This window comes from Phodopus roborovskii, unplaced genomic scaffold (genome assembly GCF_943737965.1).
Source record: "Phodopus roborovskii unplaced genomic scaffold, PHOROB, whole genome shotgun sequence".
In the NCBI taxonomy this organism is placed as follows: Eukaryota; Metazoa; Chordata; class Mammalia; order Rodentia; family Cricetidae; genus Phodopus; species Phodopus roborovskii.
Genome location: NW_026126567.1, coordinates 30,426,205 through 30,449,251, shown reverse-complemented (window position 1 = coordinate 30,449,251; position 23,047 = coordinate 30,426,205). Strand labels below are relative to the sequence as shown.

Below are 23,047 nucleotides of genomic sequence, written 5' to 3'. Positions count from 1 at the left end.
TAATTTAAAGGAACACCTTATTCATGAATTCTGTCAGTTCAGCTTATTAGTCATGGCCCTCTGCCTTTGGCGAGCAAGGTAGCCATTAAATTGCTTTGATGGCCTGGCATGTTGATTTTGGGCAAATGAACCTGATGTGGTAGGCACAGATTGTGACTTAAAAGGCTCCTCAGATGAATGGCTGGATGCCTCCACATAGCCATACTTACTATTACAGTGGTGCTGGTTGTGGGTTTGAGTGGTTTTTAGAAGTTCCTGATTATGTGTGAAGTACCACCACCTCAGAAGCCAATTCTGCCCTTACCCACAGTGTTCCCCTCACATTTTATTTGTAAATTAATGCAAGTTTTAAAGCATGTAGAAAACTTGAAAGAATTGTCTGATGAATGTCTATAGGGCTTATGAATTTTGAATTCTAAGCCAGTGGGCAGCTGTTGTCATCGAGGTAAGAGAATATCAAATCTGATCTTTGTAGGGCTGTGAGTCTTTAGGAGTGACTAGAAACCAAACCAGATCATTTCTAGTTATCTGTTGAGTCTCCTTCCCTTGCCCTCCTCCCCCCTCCAGTGTCCACCTGTATCCCTCTCTCTCCTCATTTTCTTCCCATTTTCCTTAAGACAAGGTCTCAGTATATTGCCCCGGCAGGTCCAATAGTCTTTCAATCCTGGGCTCAGTTGATCTGCACCCTCCAACCCCCACTCAATTTGCTGAGTGCCTGGGATTATAGGTGTGTACCACAATACTAGGCTATTTCATGTTTGGGGAAAACCCATAAACATTGTGCAATGTCATTGCTACTGTTCATTCTCACTTCCAGGAAGAGGAGGAGGAGAGGAGGGATGGAAGAGAGGAACAGGAGGGATACTTTGTGGGGGCGGGTCCATGGAAGGGCTTAGTGAGTGTTACCAAGCCCGATGACCTGAGTTCTATCCATACTATGCACATGGTGGAGGGAGAGAACCAGCTTGCTCTGATTGTCCTCTGTTATCTAGCATATACCCACACACACATGCAAAATAATAAGTAAATATCATTTTTCTGCCTCCAACTCCTTATTGTTAAGATTATGACATCTGGCATCTGCCACCATGTCTAGCTTCCGCCTTTTTTTTTTTTTTTTTTTTTTTTTTTTTTTTTGGAAGAGACAGTCTTCTGTCAACTAGTTTTCCTTACTGCTGAGACTGCCAGACCCACCCTAGCTTCACTTTACAGTAAGTGAAATTATCATCAGTACTTGCCTCCAGGGGCTTTGGGCTGGGCTGGTGTTTCCCACATGTTGCTAAGAAACAGAGCCCTCAAATGCCCTTTAGAACTGTGGAGGTCAGTCTTTCTAGTGGTCTGACTCTGCTTAATTGCTGCATAGCAAAGCTGCCAAAGTTTTATGTTCCCCGGGTCTACTTCCTTCTACCGGCCAACACCAAGCATCTGTAGATCTTAGGAAGAATCTCCTAGCTGAGGCCTGAAACAGATTCCTCCAGGATACAGCCTCTTGAGCCCCTTTCCTTGTGGAAAAGAATGGTTGAGAGTTGAAAGAAGCTGTTTAACATTTAACCACAAAGGAAAAACTATTCTCCTGGACCCAGGCTGTTTTTGTTTCATTCTGAATCTTGTTTCATTCTGCATCCATATACTTCTGGTGAGGAATGATGCCATGAAAAGGAGTTATTTCTCTTCAGGAGATTTTGGTCACAGTTTAATAGTGATCACAAGTCTAGAGAAATGACAGGGTTGGAAATACTTCCTGTAGCTTCTTTTAGCCACTGTCTGAACTCTGAAAAATGCTACAAGCTATCCATCCTGGAGTGTTTAATTTCTCACCGCCATCTTGGGACAGCTTCTGGCTGTTTTCTTGCTCTGGCCTATCCTCTGTGCAATAAAGACAACGTGCCCCACTCAGCAGGATAAGCTTGAAGAAGCACTTGTTTCCACTACAGTGGCAACAGTTTTTTTGTATGTTCTAGAGGTAAAGTCCTGTGTTTCCTGGGTCCCATCAGATGCATGAGGCATGTAGCCCACTTCATAGCTTCTTTGGCTGTCAGATACTGGCTCATTTGTTTCTACAATTTAATATTAGCCCAAACTGAGTAGCATCCCACCCGCTTCACACTGCCATACTCTCAGTTCTCAAGTTAAACCCTGGAGTCATCATAATTATGTGAACTTTGCCCTTGCTTCCTACTCCCTCCCCTGCCGTTAATTGTCTGCATGTTAGTATGTAGGAACTTCTAAATCACAAGTACCTGGCCATCTTTGTACTAGTGTGCTTACTTCCCAGGAAACAGTTTGTGTATTTTGTGAGACACTAACAGTCTCTGAATGAGAGAATAATCCCATCCTTTAACCAACTGTCTAGACCTCTAATAGAAAATCTGACTTTGGGGGCTGAAGAGATGGCTTAGTGATTAAGAGCACTGACTGGCTGTTCTTCCAGAGGTCCTGAGTTCAATTCCCAGCAACAGCATGGTAGCTCACAACCATTTGTAATGATATGTGGCTCCCTCTTCTGGCCTGAAGGCATACATGCAAACAGAACACTGTATACATAATAAACCGCTTAAAAAAGAAAAAGAAAATCTTGAGTTTAGGTAACTTAATATTTCTCCTAACTAGTTCTAGTTTCCACAGGCTCAGTCACCAAGTAGACTTGGTGTCTTGCGACCAAGGTGTCAGAAATTGCTTGAAATACACCTTCACCTTATCTTGTGGGAGGTAGAGAGAGTTAAAATAGTTTTTCAGGAAGAGGTCGATTACATTCTATTACTTTCTAGAAGGTTGATATTTTACTGGACTTGTATATCCTGATGAATGCATTTGACCCTTCAGGAAACCAACAGTGTCATAAGTTGTGCCCTGAGCCTTCCTTGCCTTTGGTGTAAACCCATGAAACCCACCTATTCATTTGCTCACTTCTTCTACATTGTCCCACTGGCTAGTTGTAAGAAACTTTCCTGTAGAGGCTGGAGAGATAGCTCAGCAGTTAAAAGCACTGACTGTTCTTCCAGAGGGCCCAGCTTCAATTCCCAGCACTCACGTGCTTCTCACTCTGAGCCTGTAACTCCAGTTCCAGTGCTTCTGACATCCTTACACAGACATGCAGGCAGGCAGAACACCAATGAACATAAACATTTAAAAAAATAATAATAAAAATTTGAAAAGCCTTTGCTATAAAATTTCCCAGCACAGAGAAATTTCAGCTCAGAGAGTTACAGTAAAATGGTTAAAAACAGGTCCTGTGGGAATAGTTTTCTCTTCAAGGACAAATTCCTATGGAAATGTCTGTACTTGCATTCGGGAACTAATTGTTCTTTGGTTTTTCTCCCACCTCATCTCTATCACAGTTGTGTTTTAGTGGGAATAAACGTTAGTTTCAGGGTCCCACCCACTGGAGCCCCCAGGGCTCATGGCCATTGCTCACTTCCCTTCCCCTCTCTGGGGCTTTTCCTGGGTGGTGGCTCTAACTGCATAGCCCTCCCTACATCTGGTTCATCATTCACTCTTTGACCTTCCCTGTGAGGCCAGCAAAAGCCTAGCAAATGGAGCAACACTGACCTCTGGTTATTGAAGCCATGTTGGACCGGACCGAGGCGAGCCCACAAAGGGAAAGCTTGAGCAAAAACAATACAACAACAGTGAAGGCTGCAATTAAGAGCTAAGGTCTCCAGGCTAAGGTCATTAGTGCTGGAATACCTAAGTGTCTGTGACCTGCACTTTGTCATGGTTGGTTCTGTGTCCCAACCATGGCCTATTTTTAGAAACATTGACTCCTACTGGCCATATAGTTTCCTTGTTTTACTGTCGTCCCCTTTCCCACAGTCAGGGAGACCAAATGTCTGAATGGTTACAACATCTGTTAAAAGTTTGGTTGTTACTTCCTATTGTTCTAGTTTTAGTGCCTTACAAGGATGCTGGTGACAGTGCTCAGCAAGTGTTTGTGGAATGAAGAATGAATGGCACACAGACAAGAAGTAATTGCTTAATTTAGCTTCAGCCTTTAATAGTTTACTGTTAGCTTTGTATTCTATTAGGAAGAATACTGAAGGGACCCCAAGTTAAGATCTTTTACAAAAGGATGCTACTCATGCTACTACATCTCCTCCTATTATTATTGCTATTGCTATTTACTTTTTTTTTTTTTTTTTTTGGATCAGGGTATGGGAGGGATAGTGCTGAACCAAGCTTTCTCTGTATAGCCCAGGCTGGTCTTGAATTTAGTATATCGGTAAGGTTGGCCTTGGACTCCTGATCTTCCTGCCTCCTTATTTCAGGGATTACAGCGCAGAGCCACTGTGCCTACATTCCTATAGCTTTACTTCTGTTTTGAGGGAGAAAAGTCTTTTTTTTTTTTTTTTTTTTTTTTTTAAATCCAAGAAATAGCAAATTGAGGCTGGATATGGTGGCACAAGCCTTATCCCAGCACTCTGGAGGCAGAGGCAGGCAGAGCTCAGTGAGTTTGAGGCCAGTCCAGTCTACAAAGCTAATTACAGGACAGCCAAGGCTGCCCTGGAACAACCCTGTCCTGGAAAACAAAAACAAAAGGAAAAGAGAAAGAGAGAGTGAGCGAGTACAGATTGTAGCTGGAAAGGTACTTGGTAGTCAAGTGCATTTGAACAATAATTCCATTCCCAGCATCCACACAGCAGCTTAAGACCAGGGCTCTGGGGCTGGAGAGATGGCTCAGTGGTTAAGGGCACTGACTGCTTTTCCAGAGGACCCAGGTTCAACTTCCAGCATCTATATGGCAGCTCACAGCTCTCTGTTGTTTCAGTCTGGTCTGGATACCCTGTGCCTTCACATAGATATTCATGTAAGCAAAACACCAGTGCACATAAAGTAAATAAATTATTTTTTAAAAGACAAGGGCTCTGTGGTCAGCGCCCTCTTCTGGCTTCAGGCACTCAGCACTTGGAACTCACAGGGTGCACATATATACATACACCCAGGCAAAACACTCCTACACATAAAATAAAAATAAATCTTTTTTTTTTTTTTTTTTTTTGAAAAATACCGAATTACCAAACCCTGCTCATCAAAAAAGAGGGAAACGTTGGCATGTTTTTAAAAGAGCACTTTTCTGAGATGCTGTCATGTGTCCCTCTCTGGTCTGGAGTGAAGTCTGCTCAGAAATACATCTGAATGTTCCTGCAATAAACAGCTCTGTGCTGCTCCGTATTTGCAATATGGAGTTCTCAATTTTCCTGTGCTCCTTTGCAATTCCTCCTTCCCTGCACACGCCCCTCCTTCCATGCCTCTAAACCCTATCATTCTTTAAAATTCATTTCAAGTGTCATTTCCCCTGGATACACCCCTCACGAATTAGATGCTTCTCTATCTCGGCGCACCCCGGTGCTCTCTGAGTACACTTCCAGCACATCCTATTTATCACTCTTTATTGTGGCTGTTTGATCAATGGTTAGATGATTAAACTCTTGGCGCCTCTAGGCCAAGGCTTGAACATTACTCATCTCTGCATGGTGGGCATCTCGTGGGGTTTCTTGGCACCAACAGGTGCTTTGAATATTTCCTGCTTGAACTCACTTCTGTCCTTGATGTTCTAAAGACAGCTTCAGTTAGCCAGTAACATCTGGCCTTGCTGAGCCAGTTGCTCTGTTGGCTGTCTGGAAGGTTTGAAGTGAGGCTTGGTCCTACCAGTTTCAGCAGCTACTGTGGCCCTTGTCTACCACTTGCTTGAGGAGAAAGGCTGGGCATATACACGTACCCCACTCATGATGGCTTTACCCATTTGCCTTTATCATCTCCCTAACACTTCACCTCACAGTGTCACTGGGGGTTAGGATTCTCATGCATGGGAAGTTCGAGAGGCTATAGTCTTACCATAGTCGACTCTAATACGTTAAGTTGCTGGTTTTAAAGGTACATCCCAACACTTAGGAGGCAGAAGCAGAACTGTCATGTGTTGAAAGCCAGTCTGGACTCCAGAGCAAGAGCATCTACAAAACCAAAGTTGGGAGGTATTGCTGGGTTAATGAGCATTTGACTAATGTGTTCAAGACCCAGAGTTCTATCCTGAGTGCTAACTAATTAACCAACTAACTTTTAATGTCTTTCTAATCCTTGAATAAAATCTAGTGTAGTATGTCGAGTTCCATGTGGTTTTTTTGAGCACTGAACTGAAAATACATTTCCTGTTAGCGGTTTTCTCTGCCTTAGACTTTTATCTTTGTGTGTTTGGTAAACTTACAAGTTAGTCTTGGTAGAAGAATGTATATTAAAAACTACAATAACAGTACAATACCACCATGCCTTTCTCTTCCATTTTACAAATAGTACAATTAAGGTTTTTTTTTTTTGTTTGTTTGTTTTTGTTTGTTTGTTTTAGAATTAGCAAAAAGAGCCAACTTTTCTTCATGACAGTACTGTCCATAAAACTATTAAGGTCAGTGCTCTGTAAGTTAGGTGTTCCACTGTACATGGTGATACTCTTCATTCTGTAAATTAAACAATTCCGTAGCATTTCATAGTGTTAGTCTCAGTTCTTTCCTATGGCTGTGCAGCCCCTAAGCTGGATAAAATGCTGCAATGTAGCAATTAAGAACATCTTTTTTTTTTTTTTTTAAATACACAAGTTCAGTAAATTACAACTTGATTGTCTGAGTAAACAGTGTTACCTGCTGTGGCTTCCTTGTTATAGAGCAGAGTTCTGCATACAAATTAATGGCAGTTTGTAATTCTCAGTGTGCCACACTATACTTTTCCTATAACTTCAATTTCTCGTCTTCCACCACAGGGACACAGATTAAGACAGAATATATGGTCCTTGCTTTTCTCCTTTTCTGCAATTCTTTGCTTCCAAGCAATGATGCACATAGCTGCCCTCAAGGAGATGCGATGGTAACACGTTAGGAAACACAACTGGACGTGCTCTATCATCTCTCTAAAATTTTTAGCAATATGTGACCAAATGATGATGGAGAAAACACTGACTTGTTTCCTCTTTGGGGTACAAAATTCTATGTGGATCATAGTATAATAAGCCATTCTTGTGGCCTGTGACCCTTCAGTGAGTCCCTGCTCTTGTGTACTGTGGGTGGCTCACTGTCAGATAATTTTACCATCCAATAAAAATCTGCCTTGAATAAATTAGAATATATTTGCAAATGAGTTGTTTAATTAGATTTTAGGCATCTCTGGGGGGCTGAACTGAAACAGATGTATGCAAAGAGCCCCTTTCCAGGGTAAGGGATGCATGCTTCTGACTGAGCTTTCTCAAGGAAGGGCCTGTCATTTGATCCTGTCATTGGTGTCAGATTGTTCCAGTACATACATTCCTGCAGAGCCCAGCATCACTGCACTTCTGCTCTGGGGTCCATTGTCAGGGGAAACAGTGCAAAGGTGCCTCCATCAGTAAGGACTGTGAAATCATCAGTGTGCTCTTGCAGTCCCTTTGAAATTATGTTGTTATATTGAATTATTTTAGCATTGGCTTCATATGTGTGTCAGGACAAATTAGCCAATGTGGAAGTAGTTGTGACAGGTTTGGTCATCTTTCAGATAAAGTGCTTTTAAAGTTTCATACATCTGATTGTAATGGAGTAAATAACAAAGCCTTAAAAGTACAGAAATGGCATTTTTCTTTGAAATCAGGGATGGGCGAGCCTGGGATCATTCTTGCTAAACAGATGTTGTGGCCCTACATCACATTTCCTCTTGCTTTGCCTTTCATGGTAAGATACAGGTCTTTTCCCCATCCCCAAATCTTAAAAAGCAATCTATTCTCTAATAGGCAATTATGTTTGGTATATTTACCTATATTCTGAAAGTATACTTAGTAGCCAAAGTTTACTTCCAGGATGTTGGGATAGATAGATAGATAGATAGATAGATAGATAGATAGATAGATAGATGGATGATAGATGATAGACAGACATATCAGTGTGAGCCAAAAAAAAAAAAGAAAGAATACTTATGACTATAGTACTTAAACCCTAACTTCTATTTTTGAATAGAAACGGCTGAAATGCATCATAATCAAATGGAATTATTTTTAAGTCAGGAACTCACATGCCAGTGGTCTTTATGTTTCACATTACGATAGGATGCTGTAAAGTGCAGTGTTACATTGAGAATGAGGTCCGTTCCCTGCTGTAGCATTCTTCATTGAGAGGCAGTACAGCCAGAAGGAAGGGACGCTTACCAAGTTTGCTTTGAGTTTCCAGTCATGATTTATGATGAGAAGACAGATGTTTGGGGAGTGATTTTAAAGTTTCTAGTAGTTGACTGTTATGCATTTGAGCCCAGGACATTGCCAGGCATCTTGTTCTCATAGACTTGAACTTCCCCCCAACCCTGCAGCCAACTCAGCTCACATCTGGGCCTGCAGGTTGAGTTTCTAATCCTATGGGAAGAAGAAACAAACTGCTATTTATGGTAAAATCAGGTGAAACTGCCTATCGGAGTTTCTGTTCGAATGATTAGCAAAATGGTATCCTCTCATTCACTCCTGCATTTTGGGCATGGGAACTGATTTGGGCTGGCGACTCCAGCTCCCCAGAGCAAACTAAGAGGGAAGTTATGGGCCTTGGCCCCCACAGTGACTCAGTAAGTGGTGTGAGCCCTTGGGTGCTGATGCAGAGTCAAGCCCTCCAGACAGAACACACACACACAGCATAGAACACAGATTTGGGTATGAGGCTGTTGGCAGCCACCTGGCTCTGGGGAGGACCTGAAGGGTCCCAGGGTTGGTAGACAGGAAGAATCTAGAAGGTGGCTTCTGTAGGAGGCTGGTCTGACAGAAGGTCACAGGCTCAAATTTGGACCAAACATCATCATTTATTCTCAAATTCATATTCATGTAATATCTTTCATACTAATAAGGATATGTGGAAACAGGTTTCATTTCTTCCTAGTTCTGATGAAGAGAAGCAACATTGAAGAAAAGAATTTTGTTAGACAAGCAGCCATATTTGTTCAAAGGATTCATAGCTCCCCATGTGACCTGTCATGGGGAAGGGATGGTACCTGGTGGCATATACGTAGGTCACATGCTGATGGGGATGCTCAATTTTAGCTGAGCGGAAAGGGCAGTGCATTCGAGGAAAGAGAAACAGTCAACCATATAGACATCTCCAAGGTACCACAGAATGCTGTGGGTGAAGTCGGTCTGGACTCTTTCTTGAAGGCATCCTTTCTGAGAAAGCATGATCTTGGCTAGTGCTGGGCCTTGAGTGCCAGCCTAGAATGGAAAGTCTAGTTTAAAGTTGAGGCACAGAGCCTTGTGACGTTGGCCTTATGTTGGAGACCCCAAGTTTATTTTTTTATTTTTTAAAGGTAGGTCAGTTCTGTCTCTGTCTCTGTCTCTGTCTCTCTCTCTCTCTCTCTCTCTCTCTCTCTCTCTCTCTCTGTGTGTGTGTGTGTGTGTGTGTGTGTGTGTCTGTGTCTGTGTCTGTGTCTGTGTGTGTTGAAGGTAAGTTGTAAATTAATTGCTCCTGTCCCTCAAGGGGTTTGAAAGTTGCAAGTATCAGAGCTAGCAAGCTATGGTGTTGCTAATAAAAACTGGCCATTGGTTGGTTGGTGGGGTGGTAGGTATGCTTATTTACAGAACAGCCCTGAGCCTCCCAATGGGTGAGAGGGCAAGAGCATGAGGTAGGAAGAGGGATAGTGGGAAGATCTTAAGAATTCTTAAGACTTATTCAAGGCTGCTGGGAGGTTATCAAGTTTTACCCCTAAGGCTTTAATCCAGCTCCATTGCTGGTGGCTACAAATCACTTTCATATGGCCATTTGCTGTTTGGTGAAGTGTTTGGAACGAGCTAGTTAATCCCAGTCCAATTCATAATGGGCAGGTAGCCAATTCACACAAACCACCTTGACAATCCATACTAATTGCTTTGTCTCCATGGAGCAGCTAGAAATTGAATTGCCCACAGAGATGAACATTTCCTATGTTCTACCCCTTTCTTCCCCTCTCTGTCCATTCCCCCCTCCCCCCTCCCACCCCCCCACACACCCCTCCCCGCTAACCCCAACCCAACCTCTACACTTGCCTGCTGCTTTGATGTTTTTGTATTACATAGCACACATCTTCCTGAGCTATAAATTTCCTGATGTTTTCTCTTTTTGAAGGAATGAGTAGATTTGAGGTAAGGAAAGGAAACTCAATGTTGTCATTACGGTCATTTATATTTGGGGAGTTGGTTTCATTGCCAAGAGTAGAAACTGTCTGCGAAGGGAGCAAATCACACTCCTTTTTCTGTCTTTGTGTGAAAGGCTAGGAAAACAAATTCCTAGACAAACATTCATGCAGCCTGGTAGTAGATTCAGAAAGAACTACTGACCCAGAAAAGCATTTAGTCTAGCTGCTTCCAGAATCATCTTCAAGAATGGATAATCACATACCCCAAACAAATGAGAGTCTGAGTTGCTATAACGGATAGCTGCTTCCTAATGAATACATGCGCTCTTTGTCCGTACAGGTGGTTCTGGAGCAGCTCAAACTCCAGTGATGCTCTGGATGATCCTGGGGGCTGGATGGGGTGGTTGGTGATCGCCTCCATTAGTTAGCTGGACAGGCCTGCAGCAGTGCAATAGAGAAGTTGTACCCAGGGGACCTGACCTCAATTCTGGCTTTGCTCCTCACTAGCTGTGCTACTTTGGACACACACTCAACCTTTCTGAACCTATTTATATCAGTTATCCTCAAGGTAAAAAGGTCTGCTTCATTCAAAATGATATTTTATGGTGATAAAATTATCTCAGTGCTGCTTAGATTTTAGTGGTCTGATTTTTTGTGCATAAAGAAGGGAAAGCTGCATTTAAGGATAAAACACAATGCCCAGTTCTTCATTAGTGTGACATTGTCTGCTTCTCCTCCTTGCGTCTGTGGAAAGATTAAAAGCAGGATAACTCAGCATAAGCATTGCCAGTTTGAATATATTCCAAGATATCCAGTGTGCACAGACACCTGGTTATTTACGATTCATACTCTTAGCACCATCATCTCCAGACAGAATGGCTATCTGAGCTAGCTAGCCTTGCAGTGAGGTATGACAGTAACTACCCTGTCTGTAAAACGAGATAGGAAAGAACGGGTGTGAAATCCTCTAGCCACCCAGGTCCAGGAGAGATAAAACAGTTTTCCTAAAGTGAAAGACAAGAGGGAGTCACATCTAAGTAATCTCAATGGGTGTTGTTCTCCCCGTAGTCAGAAAGCATGTGGAATGTTGCCCAGAAGATAATCCTAGAGGTCCCTTTTTACCACTGATTACGGTAAAGGGGTTTGATTGAGCCTCCTGGCCTCTATGGAAAAATCCAACAAATAGAAAGTGAAATTTACAAGGGATTCCAACAAAATCAACAACTGTTTGCATAGCTTGGCAGACTCATCTCAAATATTCATTCTGGCCCTGAGAGCTTTGGGTCTCTGTCAAGATAATTCATCTTTTATTAAGAACAAATGCTGAAAGTATGAACTCCATAAAAGAAACCACAGCTTCTCCTTCTTAAATATTTTCATTACAGTGTGTGTGTGTGTGTGTGTGTGTGTGTGTGTACATACATACATGTGTGCGTAAGCATGGCATAGCATGCATGCGGAGGTCAGAGAACAGCTTGCTGGGGTATCAGTTCTCTTTCCATGTGGGTGCTAGGGCTTGGCAGCAGACATGTTTGTCCACTGAGCCAGCTTGCTAGCCCAGAAGCTGTGACTTCTTATTTAATGGGGACAGAAAAGAAGACCAGAGAAAAGGAGCACTGCCCTAGGGTGGGTGACCCCTGAGACTTCCGTACAAGCAGAAATCATTAGAGAAGGTTGCGGGAACTCGGCGTTCAGGTGGAAACAAACATACAGACCTGTTCCTTGGCCTGGAAAAGTTGTGATTTTTGTGGGTTTGCAGCTGTTGTTTCTTTTTGTGACAGTGTCTCCTGTAGCCCTGGCTGGCCTGATCCTTCTGCCTCTGTGTCCCTGGTGCAGGAACTGTAAAAGTGCACCTATCGCTCCCATCATGTTCTGAGGATCAATCCAAGGGCTCTGGGCATCTTTGGCGAGCACTCTTCCCACCTGAGCCATGTCCCTAGCCCCAGACGTGTTGCTTTAACATTTCTCCCTGTGGTTCCCCTCCCTCCGAACACAGGGGAGTAATTTGCAAATATGTCAGTTTGGTAAAATTCCATGCAATTTATTACTCGTGGAAGAGTCTAGATTACATTGTGCCAGGTGACAGGTAAACTGGCAGCAGGAATCTTTCCTGCCATGTGGAAAACAACCTTCTCTTCTGGAAGATGGGAAGCAGGTCGGAAAGGCAGCAGTCATGGACTCTGACCAGGCTCAGGGTTTTGGGGGTGCATGTGTGAACGCTTCCAAGACCACAGCAGCACTGCTCCTGCGAGCCTCCTCATTTTGCCTTCATAGAAGGTGTCTAGAGCTGGCAGGAAGAAGGAGCTCGGCTGTGGATCCTGTGGAGAAAGGGAGAGCCCTGACACAGGCTGTATCTGTTCGACGTTTCCCTGGGAAGTCCATTACCCTTATTGACTGTCCTTGTGGGTGTCCATGTATAGAACCCAAAATCCTGAGGAAGATAGTGTCTGCCCTGTTGGGAAAACATATCAGCCTGTTCATTCTTTTACACAGTTCCAAGTTGTAGATTGTCCTTTTAGATCGTATTGGTCCTCGCTGCCACCAAACTGTACCCAGCCATCCCCAGAAGTCTAGACTTTAACACCCTTGCATAAAGAAGTATAAAGTAGTATGGAAATCAAATGTAGAAGTTGGAAGAGAGTGGCGGAGAGTGACGTTGAAAACACTGCTAAGGTCCTCTTCTGGGCTGTACCATGTAGCGGCTGTGGGACTAGGGACAAATCACTGGACTTCTCTGTGCTTTCATTCTCTGGTCTGCAAAAAGGAGATTAATGCAATGCTGCTAGCTTTTATGGTTGATTTGCAATGTAAAAGAAGTTTTCATATATAAGAAATTTATGGGAACTCCTGGAAAATTAAGCACTTACTAGGTGTTTGTGTGTGTGTGTGTGTGTGTGTGTGTGTGTGTGTGTGTGTGTACGCGTGCGTATGTGTGTGTTCATCTGCCCTTGCTCCCCCGGGGGTGTATGTCAATGAATGGGTATAAGCGATCCCCACTGCCCTTCAAGATGATTGTGTTTGGCTCTACCACTTACATTCCTTCCTCTACCAGTGTCTCCACCACCCCCATGGAGATTGACTTTGTTTCCCTTGTTCTTGAATGTGTGGAGAATGCTACAACTTGTTGCCCAGCATTCCTGTGTTCACTTTCTGGATTGTTCTTCCCTGGCCCCCCTGGGCTGTGTCCTCTGCAGTCCTCAGACATTGGCTTCTACAGAAAGGGCTTTACTGACAACCCATCTTTCTTAGGGTACCATCTCTAGGCCCCCCTGGTCACTCGGATGGCTCTTTAGCTTTGCAGCTCCTTGTAACCTCCAGTTTGCATGGTGTCAGTGCGTGCAGTACCACTCACAGCATGTTCTGCAGTTTCCATGGGAGATGGGAGCAACTACTTCCAGTGTTCAGTATATACAGGCTGAGAGCAAGTATAAGCTGACTGAATGAATGATGTACCCAGCCCCCTAATATTTTACCATGTAAAAGGAATGAAAATGAAGCCAAAGGAATGACCACTTTTAGAGGAGGGGCATGTTCCTGCATTCCTATTTGCAATCTTCTTGACTGTTTGGAGGAGGAAGCCAGATCCAACAGCCTTTCTCTCTAGGCAAGCTCAGTGAAGAGACTTGCCATATGGACGTGCCCCATCTACTGGTTGAATCTGGTGCCTACAGTCACAGTGGATTGTGAAGCCTTGTGTAACTAATACTGCTCATGTCACCTTTAAAAGTGGCTGAGACAATGCCAGGCTTTGGATCCCAATTTGTGGCCCTCCTGACAGCCAGAATGACCTAGAATCATTTCCATATTCACAGTGGTAGGCAGTTCTATTCATTAGGCTTTACAAAGTTTCACACTAGGACCCAAGGGTTAAAGATACATAGTGAAATACCATCATTCATTTTTTACTTTTCCTCTATGTATTATGTGAACCAAAGTTACAGCATGTAGCAAATACTCCCTACAAGACAGTCAACAGAGAGATGTGTACCCCTGCCCCCCTACCCTCACTCTAAAGGTGTGAGGGAACTACCTTTACCCTGAGTTCTAAGATAAAAATTTCAAAGAGCTCATGGAATTTTCTGGCTTTCCTTTCCCAACCTCCAAATAAGGGCTTAACGCTATAAGGCTCAATAAATAGATCGACTTTGTTGCTTTGCATAAATATATTAAGGTATGACCGGCTGTTCCCTTTGTCAATAAATGTTTTATGTCATAGCATCCATGCTGGAATATCTTGTGTAAATTATGAATTAGACTTGGTGGAGTACCCAGCAGGGTCACCTGCCAAGGGTCAGCAGGCTGCTCTGTGACATTCAGCAGATGTGTCTCCACTGCAAAGTGGGCTATGGTTGTATATTCGGGCCTGGAAAATTGTTTTGGTGGGTAGAGGAAGGCCAAGTCCTTGGGAAAGAAGCTCAAGGTATCTGTCTAGTGTGGCTAATTTGATAGAGCACGTAAAGTGTTTTCCTAGTAAACCAAGTATTTAGCTGTTATTGGAGGAGGCAGCTCCTCCTAGCATATCTTCTCCTGATTCCTGTCTGACCTCCAGCCACTTCACCTGTATACAAGGAGCTACTATCATGATTTGACTCCTGTGATCATGTAGGGCGGCATCACAAAGGAAGTAAAGATAGCTCAGCTCCTGACCATTTTCTCTGAATTTCTGGAACTTCTCATTTGTCACGGGAAGTCAAAGATCTCAATTTTAATATGAAATCTGCTAATTTGAAAATGTTGGCATTGTTAGACCCCCATCTGGGGGAAACCAAATGTACCAATCAGTGAGCAGGGCAGTGCCCATGATACTGTCTGATTGGTGGCCCACATTAGAGCCCCTGTCAGAAATTCATCTCTGAGGGGTGTGTGTGTGTATGTGTGTGTATCCATATATCTTGTATTTACAGTGGACACGTGTACAACCAAAATATATACTCAATAACATTAAAATAGTTCAGTAGTAAAGCTATGTACAGTAATGTCCCATAAGAATAAAGTTAGTGAGCACACCTCTTTGGTAGATGTTTTCCTTCCCATTTAGGATAGGGCTGAAACACTCCAGAATTAATATATACATATAAGTCCAGGGCCTGCAGTCAGTTAGGTTTGTTCTGCCTTTAAAATATGACATTTTGTAGAGGTCCATATAACACCCATCAGAATTATCTCTCCAATACCATATTCTTCAGATTTTTACATCACAATTGGTAAGAATGATGTTTGAAATCTTCTTAATTTGGCAAATGCTCTGAGCTTTTTCTCATTTCATTTTGATTGAGCTGTTCCTATTTGAGGTGAGGGCTGCCTATAGAACCCATACTGGCCTTGAATTTGAGATCTTCCTTCCTCAGCCTTAGTGCTGGGATTTACATGACATCCTCAATTATTTTATTATTCCCTTCAACTTTTTTTTTTTTTTTTAAATAAGCAGTCACTGCCTTAAACTTCCTCATCATTAACCCAGAGTCCCTGGGGGTGATCATGATGTCTTGGCTCAGTGCTTGTTTAATCCCTGAAAGGATTTCACAGGGTGGGTGAACTGAACATACCCGTCATGTTTAATAGTTTCTTGCTCAGGATAATTGCAGACAGCTGAACATACATATGCCTAACATCCTATGTGTGTGTGTGGGGGGAGGTGAAGGTAAAGAAGGCCAGAATATGAATTTTTTAATTTATGCAGAATACAGCAGCCACACAGCCTGGAAATCAGCATGTGTAGGTTCTGTGTTTTAAGATTGCATGCTACTTTATTTGAATGGCCCATGAGCATCGTTATCTTTTGTGTGCACAATGTTTTGAAAGAGTTCATTTGTACCCATTTCCGCATGACATCAAAGCTGCCAGTATAGACCACCACTGAAATTAACAGCATCTCACACTGCGAGTTCAAGGGGCATCTTCATGTTGGAATCCTAGCTATAGACCTCAAGACAGAAGCTGGGCAGTGGTGGTGCATACCCTTAATTCCAGCATTTGGGAGGCAGAGACAGGTGGATCTCTGATTTAGAAGCCAGCTTGGTCTACATACTGACTTCCAGGACAGCCAGGGCCACACAGAGAAACCTGTCTCAAAACAAAACAAAACCTCTGTACAGATAACCAAACCTCTGTTCACCTCAGTCTTCAGTGGAATGGGTTTGTTGCACGAATTTGACCCCTCCCCCACACACATAGGGACACACAGACTGTGGTACTCTGTCTGAAGCTGAGCACATATGTGTATGGTCAGTGGTCATGGCTGCTACAGCGGCATCATTTTCACGTTAAGGAATCATTTTATGAGTGTGTTTCATGTGGTTTCTGATCTCTTCATGGACTTTTACCAGCTACTTTCTTACTCTACAGAGGACTTTGATGTAAAATATAGAAACAATCTGTGCGTCTGTGTTTTCTTTTCAGCCCTTTCTTCCAGTTTGTTTCTAAGGGATCAGCAGCTGGTGCTTTGGCCTGGTCTGACCCCACACTACTATCTCAGTTGTGGCATGGTATACATTCTTGAGATGCTATAAGTCATAAATTAGTCTAAGAGGAAGATGGATAAAAACTGTCTTGGTTTGGCAAAACCCAATTGGGACTTTTGGCAATAGTCCAAACTAATTCCTTAATAACTAGAATCCCCTTACCCACCTCTCTCCCCTTAGAGATTAGAACTAGCAGGCTAGCCTAGTCACTGTAGTAGAAAATATTTTCAATTGCTTCTGCCAGCCCAGGCCTTGCAGCCATCAGTACTTGTAGATAGTTATTACTTATGGAAGGGCAGAAGCGAGATCCCTGAGCTCTTCCTACCAACAATTTTGTTTCCCAGAGGGATATCCTGGTGGAGGCTGCCTTTCTTTTTTTTCCCAGACCACTACCACAGCTGCTTCTTCCTGCAATTAAGTCATTTCTATTGTTTCATACCATGCTTTTCCTCGCCCTAGAGATGCAAAATGTTAGGGTAAAATAGAGGCATTCATGCTGCTCATGCATTTAGGGAGTTGGGGAATTTGCCTTTTAATTACTGTGAAAATATGATTATTTAGGGACGAGGCACCATCTCTGCAGAGGCTGCAGAATTTTGCAGCATCAGGAACAGGGGCTTATGAATAAGGACTGAAATAGGTGAGTTGGCAGGTCCTGGGGGAAAAGCAAGTAGAGTGAACTGTAGCAGTCCTCAACATCCTTCATTGACTCCATTCAGATTGGGAAGGTGCATTCCTGCCTCGATTTTCTGTCTATGACATGGATTTACCAGCAGCCCCTCAGCTGTGGCTCAGCAGCCATCTGCAAGTGTCTAACGAAACCAACTTGTTAAGGGAAAGTGCTTACCTGTGTAGACCTCCGATCTCTAATCACACTCATTTCCCAAGCAGAAAGAGGCCTCCGTCTGTCTTTGTTTTGCATAACATCCCACAGATTTAACTTTAGCTCACAGCAAGATGTCTTTGGTTTCTTGAGGCAAAGAGCTGTGGCATGTGTATTTTGCTTTCCCCAATGTATTTTAAAGTTCTTAATGGCTTTTGTGGCTACTGTCAGCACTGAATCTCCAGGTCTCAGCTTAATCCCTACCTTCTAAGAGTATCAAACTTCTTTTCCATGTCTTCTCACAGAGCCATCCATGGTTCAATGTCACTATTGGTTTTATTGCGTACTTAAGCATTCATTGCTGTTCTCCCCAAACAAGACTGTGAATTCTCTAAGGTAAATGGGTTTGTTGTATTCCTCCTGATGGTAGAATGCCTGGTAATTAGTAGGACTCCAGTAAGAATTACTGATAGGTAGGTAGGTGGATGAATGGATGGATGGACAAATGGATGTATGAAATGTCCATGTGTCCTACATTTTATTTGATGTCTCTTCCTAGCCTGTCTTCATGACCTAGAGGACCCTTGCACACAGAGGGACACACTAGAAAACACTCTGTGGTAGAACTGTAGGTCTTGGCCTCAAAGCCTCATGGAAAGTTGGGAAAGTAAAAATCACACAGAGTCCTAGGAAAAATCATTAAAGTTCCTGTCTTTCAGAGGAGGAACTGAGCATGCTTTTGGATTGCTCCTGCTCTGTGTTCTCAAGAATTGGGAAGAATACCCCAGGCAGAGGTTGGCCTCGGGAAGAACTTCTGTCTGATTTAGCAACACATAAAAGCTCTGACCAATGCCAAGTTTATCTCTGGTTGGAAAAACATAGCCAAGTAGCTTCCATTGTAGTCCTTGTGGGATCCTTCAAGCTACAGCTCACTTGGCTGGTCCAAGACACCCAATAGATACAGCAGGTCAGGGAAGCAATGGGCATTGGCATTTGCTCCTTGCACCCCAAGAATGAACGAACTGTCTCAGTTTGTATCTCCTATCTGTTTTAAAACACAGATTAGTTTTGTGCCTCCATTTCTTCTTCCATAAATTGGGGGAAAGGCTAGGCTTTGTAAAGCTCTCAATCCCACTACTCAAGAGATGGGGCTGGGGGGGGGCAGAAGAAGGATGAGTTCAAGTTCAGGCTGGGATACATAATGTGATTCATGGATACATTCCTGTGTCAAGGAAAGGTGGGTATGTACTACAGGTCACCTTGTAGTGGTTTGACAGGGCAGTTGGCCAAGTGGACATAAAGTGCTTTACAGAGGATAGAGTGTGTCATAGATGGTCAGTAGATGCTCACTGTCAATAGAAACATCATTTTGACTAGTTGCAGGAACTCCTATGGGAATTCCATGCTAGCCTTTATGGATGCTTCTCTTTCTGGCTATGGCAGAAACTGCATTTTCATCTATCCTGTCTGCCTACGTGCCTTTGGCCCCAACTGTTTCTTACAGGGACCCAAGCACAGTGTGCAGAGAATGGCACTCATTGTCCTGCATATCACCTTTCAGTATCTTAACGAGGAGTATTGAGACAACCTTAAACTGTCTGATAATCCATATTGTGTAGTAGCAAGGGTGTGGACATGTTGTGTACACAGGAAAGGGTAAATTAAATAGTGCTGACAGTGTGTGTGTGTGTACGTGTGCGCGCGTGCATGCACGTGCCCATCCAGCCACCCAGATTTCTTAGATTATTTAAGCACATTTCATGTAATGGAATGTGTTATGACTTCAGCAGTTTCTGAATAAGAGTTGGAGGAGGGAAGAAAGGAAAAAAAAAAAAGAATAATCTGAAACAAGGCACCAGCCAGGCTCTCCCAGGGAGTTATTTAAGGCAGCCTGGGCACTTCTGTGGAAATTGGGTTTGGTCAAGAAACAGTGGAGAATGCCAGCCCCTCCCCCAGGGGAAGGCTATCCTTTTATTTTTAGATCTGAGGTGAAAATGTGAGTCTGGATCTATTGTCAAGCTGTCTTTCTTTCTCTGCTCACTTGGAGCTCGTCTTTTCGTCCCAGTTCTGGTCTCCCTGTGGTATCTTGGGCCGGTGGTTCGACCTCTTCTGACATCACTGATTTTCATCTGGGATGTTTAGACTAAATAACTTTTGAGGTGCCTTCCAGCTGGTTAAACTTTCTTGATTTCATGATTCCCCTTCTTTCTTGTTACAGGAAGCACAAATGCCATGCCTCAAGCATTAGATAGGAAAGTCTTAATTGATCACATTGAAAACTTACACCTTCCATGTTCTGGCTTCCTTAGTGTGAGCTCAGCTGTTTACCTTTTCTTTCTCCTTTTTTTATATCTCCTTCCTTTCTCTCTTTTTGTTTCTCCTCTCCTTTCCTCTCTCCCTGTTAACCCCCTTCCTTCCTTCCTTCCTTCCTTCCTTCCTTCCTTCCTTTCTTTTCTTTTCTTTTCTTTTCTTCTCTCTTTTTCTTTTTCCTCTCTCCTTTCCCCCCTTTCTTTTTTTGGAGGGTACGGGCAATTTAGGTTTTATTTCTACATTTCCATAGGCCTCGCTGGATGCATGGTCATTTGATCTCAGTGGAAACTACCCATGCCTGGACACACAGCAACATTCTTGCTGTTGGCTGGTTTTGGAAGCCTGCAGCCAGGGTCCTAAGGCCATCTGAGTCACTGTTAATGAACCAGACTGCCTGAAATGCTCCAGTGGTTGCCTTTTGGCACTTGGCAGGCAAATCTTTTTCATGTTAGTTTCAAGGTTGTCAGATATCATTATCCCCAAGTATTAAAATTTTCAAAGAAAGGAGGCAGTATGTTTGATTTATAGAATAATTATCTAGCTTCAGCTCTAACTTGGCTTTGGCAATGGTTTTGCAAGCACTCGAAAATTAAATCCATTTTTTATGGCACTACAAGGTATTATCTCACAGCAAATGATAATTAAACACCTGTGAAATCAATTAGCCCTTTAAGCAGGGGGAAAAAAAGTTTTCCAATTATGTTTTCACACCTCCAAAACTTTTATAATTCCAAACCCAACACTCGTGGAGATGGGTATGTTTGATTGGCGGCTACTAGGCTAGCTTTCCATAAAGATCATCCCTAAATTTTCCTTAGAATTAATCCTTCGACAGTTTGTGGTAGGGACATGAATAGGAAGAAGACAAAATCACTTTTGCAGTCAACTCTCCACAGCTGTGTCTCTGACACACAGCTGTGGCATCACCTTCTCTACCATGGAAGTTACTCACTTTGTGTTCTGATGCCAAGTTTTATGTGGCGGTTTATTTAAAAGCCAAGATGCCTCTGTGGAAACGGAGTAATAAGATGTTCCACATGACAGAAGTGCTCCATCTTGAAGGGTCCCATAGCTAAGTGTTCCAAACCATCTTCAGTTTAGGTTCATTCCCTGAAAACAGACCAATTGGCTAATAGCTGACATTTAATTCAGTGGAAAACCAGGGATGGCAGTCAGACACTTAGCTTTACAGAAGCCTGTGCTTCATCACCCTTGGCCTTGGGAAGAAATCCACTTTTCCGGATGCTTTTGGGAAAAAAGTCTTTCCTAAGCAAAGAAGAGTGTAATGCACCTTTTACATGTGACTCAGTGCAAAAGTTGCTCCAAGAAGTTTGGCCTCATTCTTTCTGATACCCACAGGTACTTCAGTTTGCTCAGTGTTTTCTGATTCTCTGCCCTGCTAGTTCCTGAGAACAACTTGTTAGGTAGGCAAGGTCAGAATGACTCTTAGTTTTATAAACAATAATTGACTCAAGTCAATATGGCTTGCTTATGATGAGTCAGCGACCAGGTCCAGAGCAGAATATTAGTTCCTGCAGGCTTTGCAGCATCACTCTACATAAACATGTTAAAGGACATCCCTAAAATATTGTTAGGTAGTTCCTGAGACATTTTTAATGATTCTTCCTTTTAGAGCAGACAACATTTAGAGAAGTTGACAAATATTAACATTAACTGGAGAAGTAAGGCTAGCATTTCTTAGGACAAAATCAAAGAGGACTTTCAAGATCTGTTTGGAAACTTACGTGACTTTTTTCTTGTGAACATCAATAGTAATTGTATGCTTTACATCCTTTTTAGCAATATAGATAGACCCTGAAGAACAAGATGAGGGTAGAATGTTCTGACATTTGTTCAACAAAGACATCATAACAGATTATTCTAGGCCAGACATATTCTTGAGGTTGGGGTAATAGTAGTGAACAAGAAAAGGTGTGTTCCTGCTGTCATACAGTATATATTATGTTTGGGCTGGAAAGAAGAGTACTTGAATTCAAGCAGCCTTTCAGGACAGTCAAACCAAGTCAGTGGGAAAGCCTGCACACAGGACAGTCTAGGAGCATCTCTCTGAGGAGTATGCACCCTGATGGGCGTCTTGGAAGATACCTGGAAGAAGAATGGTCCAGTCTAAGTGCACAGCAAGTGTAAGAAAGAAAGAAAGTCTGCTGTGCTGAGAAACTGAGAACTCTGTAACTATAGATGGTAAGCAAGCAAGGGGATGCTGAAACTGTGGGGAGAAGCTAGTTTTAACAGTTCCCTGTAGTCCAGGGGTATAAATATTGTTCTAAGCAGCTGGAGAAGCCATTGGGATCATTTTACACAGAGCCTGACATTTAAGAGGGATCTTTAGTCATTTGATACAAAGCAGATTTTAAGGGTATAAGAATGAGCTTGGTCTGTTTTAAAGCCAGCAGGAACTTGAGTGTGCTTCTGTTGCTGAGCTCATTCTCCATGGAAAAGAAGAAGCATGGGAGCAAAGGATGGGTGCACTCTCTGGTTTCTGCAGAATGGCAAGTTCTACTAGTAGGCAGTCCTAGACTCCCTTGTGTATTTGCTTCTCTGGGGCTCAGAATATTACCTGACATACGGGAGTTGCTCAATTCTCATTTGTTTAATACATTGGTTACTTTTTCATAGCTACAAAGAAAAAAAAAAAAAGAAAAAAGACAAAGAAAAATAAAAAAGAAAAGGAAGGAATAGCCAAGAAGAAAAATTTAAAGAAAGATTTTTTTAAAGAATATACACTATTTATTATATGTATATCTGGCTGTATGTACATTGACCATGTGTGTGCAGGAGCATGTAGGGGTCTAAATAGGGTATCTGATCCTGTGGTACTGAATTTACAGGTGGTTGTAAGACACCATGCAGATGTACTCTCAACCACTTAGGCATTTCTCTAGCCCCAAAGAAGGGATTCTTTATTTTAGCTTCATTCTGATATTTAGTGATATCAGAGATTTCAGTCTACAATCCTGAGTTTGTCCTGTTTATCTGAGTTTATGGGGGAAGTGGTTGGGAAATTAGAATCTGATCAGATCATGGTAAACAGAAAGCAATGAGAGACAGCAGGAGGTTATCAGGGAAAAATGTTGCCTTCTGAAACATGCCCCCAGTGATCTACTTCCTCTAATATGGCTCCCCTACTTCCAAAGTTTTCACTGTTTTACAAAAGTATCACCAGTAGCTGGGAACAAGTTTTTTTTTTTTTTTTTTTTTTTTTTTTTTTTTTTTTTGTTTTTTGTTTTTTGTTTTTGTTTTGTTTTTTTGTATAAATAAACACATGATCCTGTCCAAACCTTAACATGCATGGTGCCAAAGCACAAATGCATCCTCGGGATCATCTGGTCTACCTCTCTCCTGT

General features: G+C 42.7%; 1 protein-coding gene across 1 annotated transcript in view; it reads left to right on the top strand.

Moving 5' to 3' along the window:
- Positions 1 to 23,047, top strand: part of Ext1 (exostosin glycosyltransferase 1) — a 275,544-nt gene that overhangs the window by 201,792 nt on the left and 50,705 nt on the right. The gene's annotated exons all lie outside the window — the stretch shown is intronic.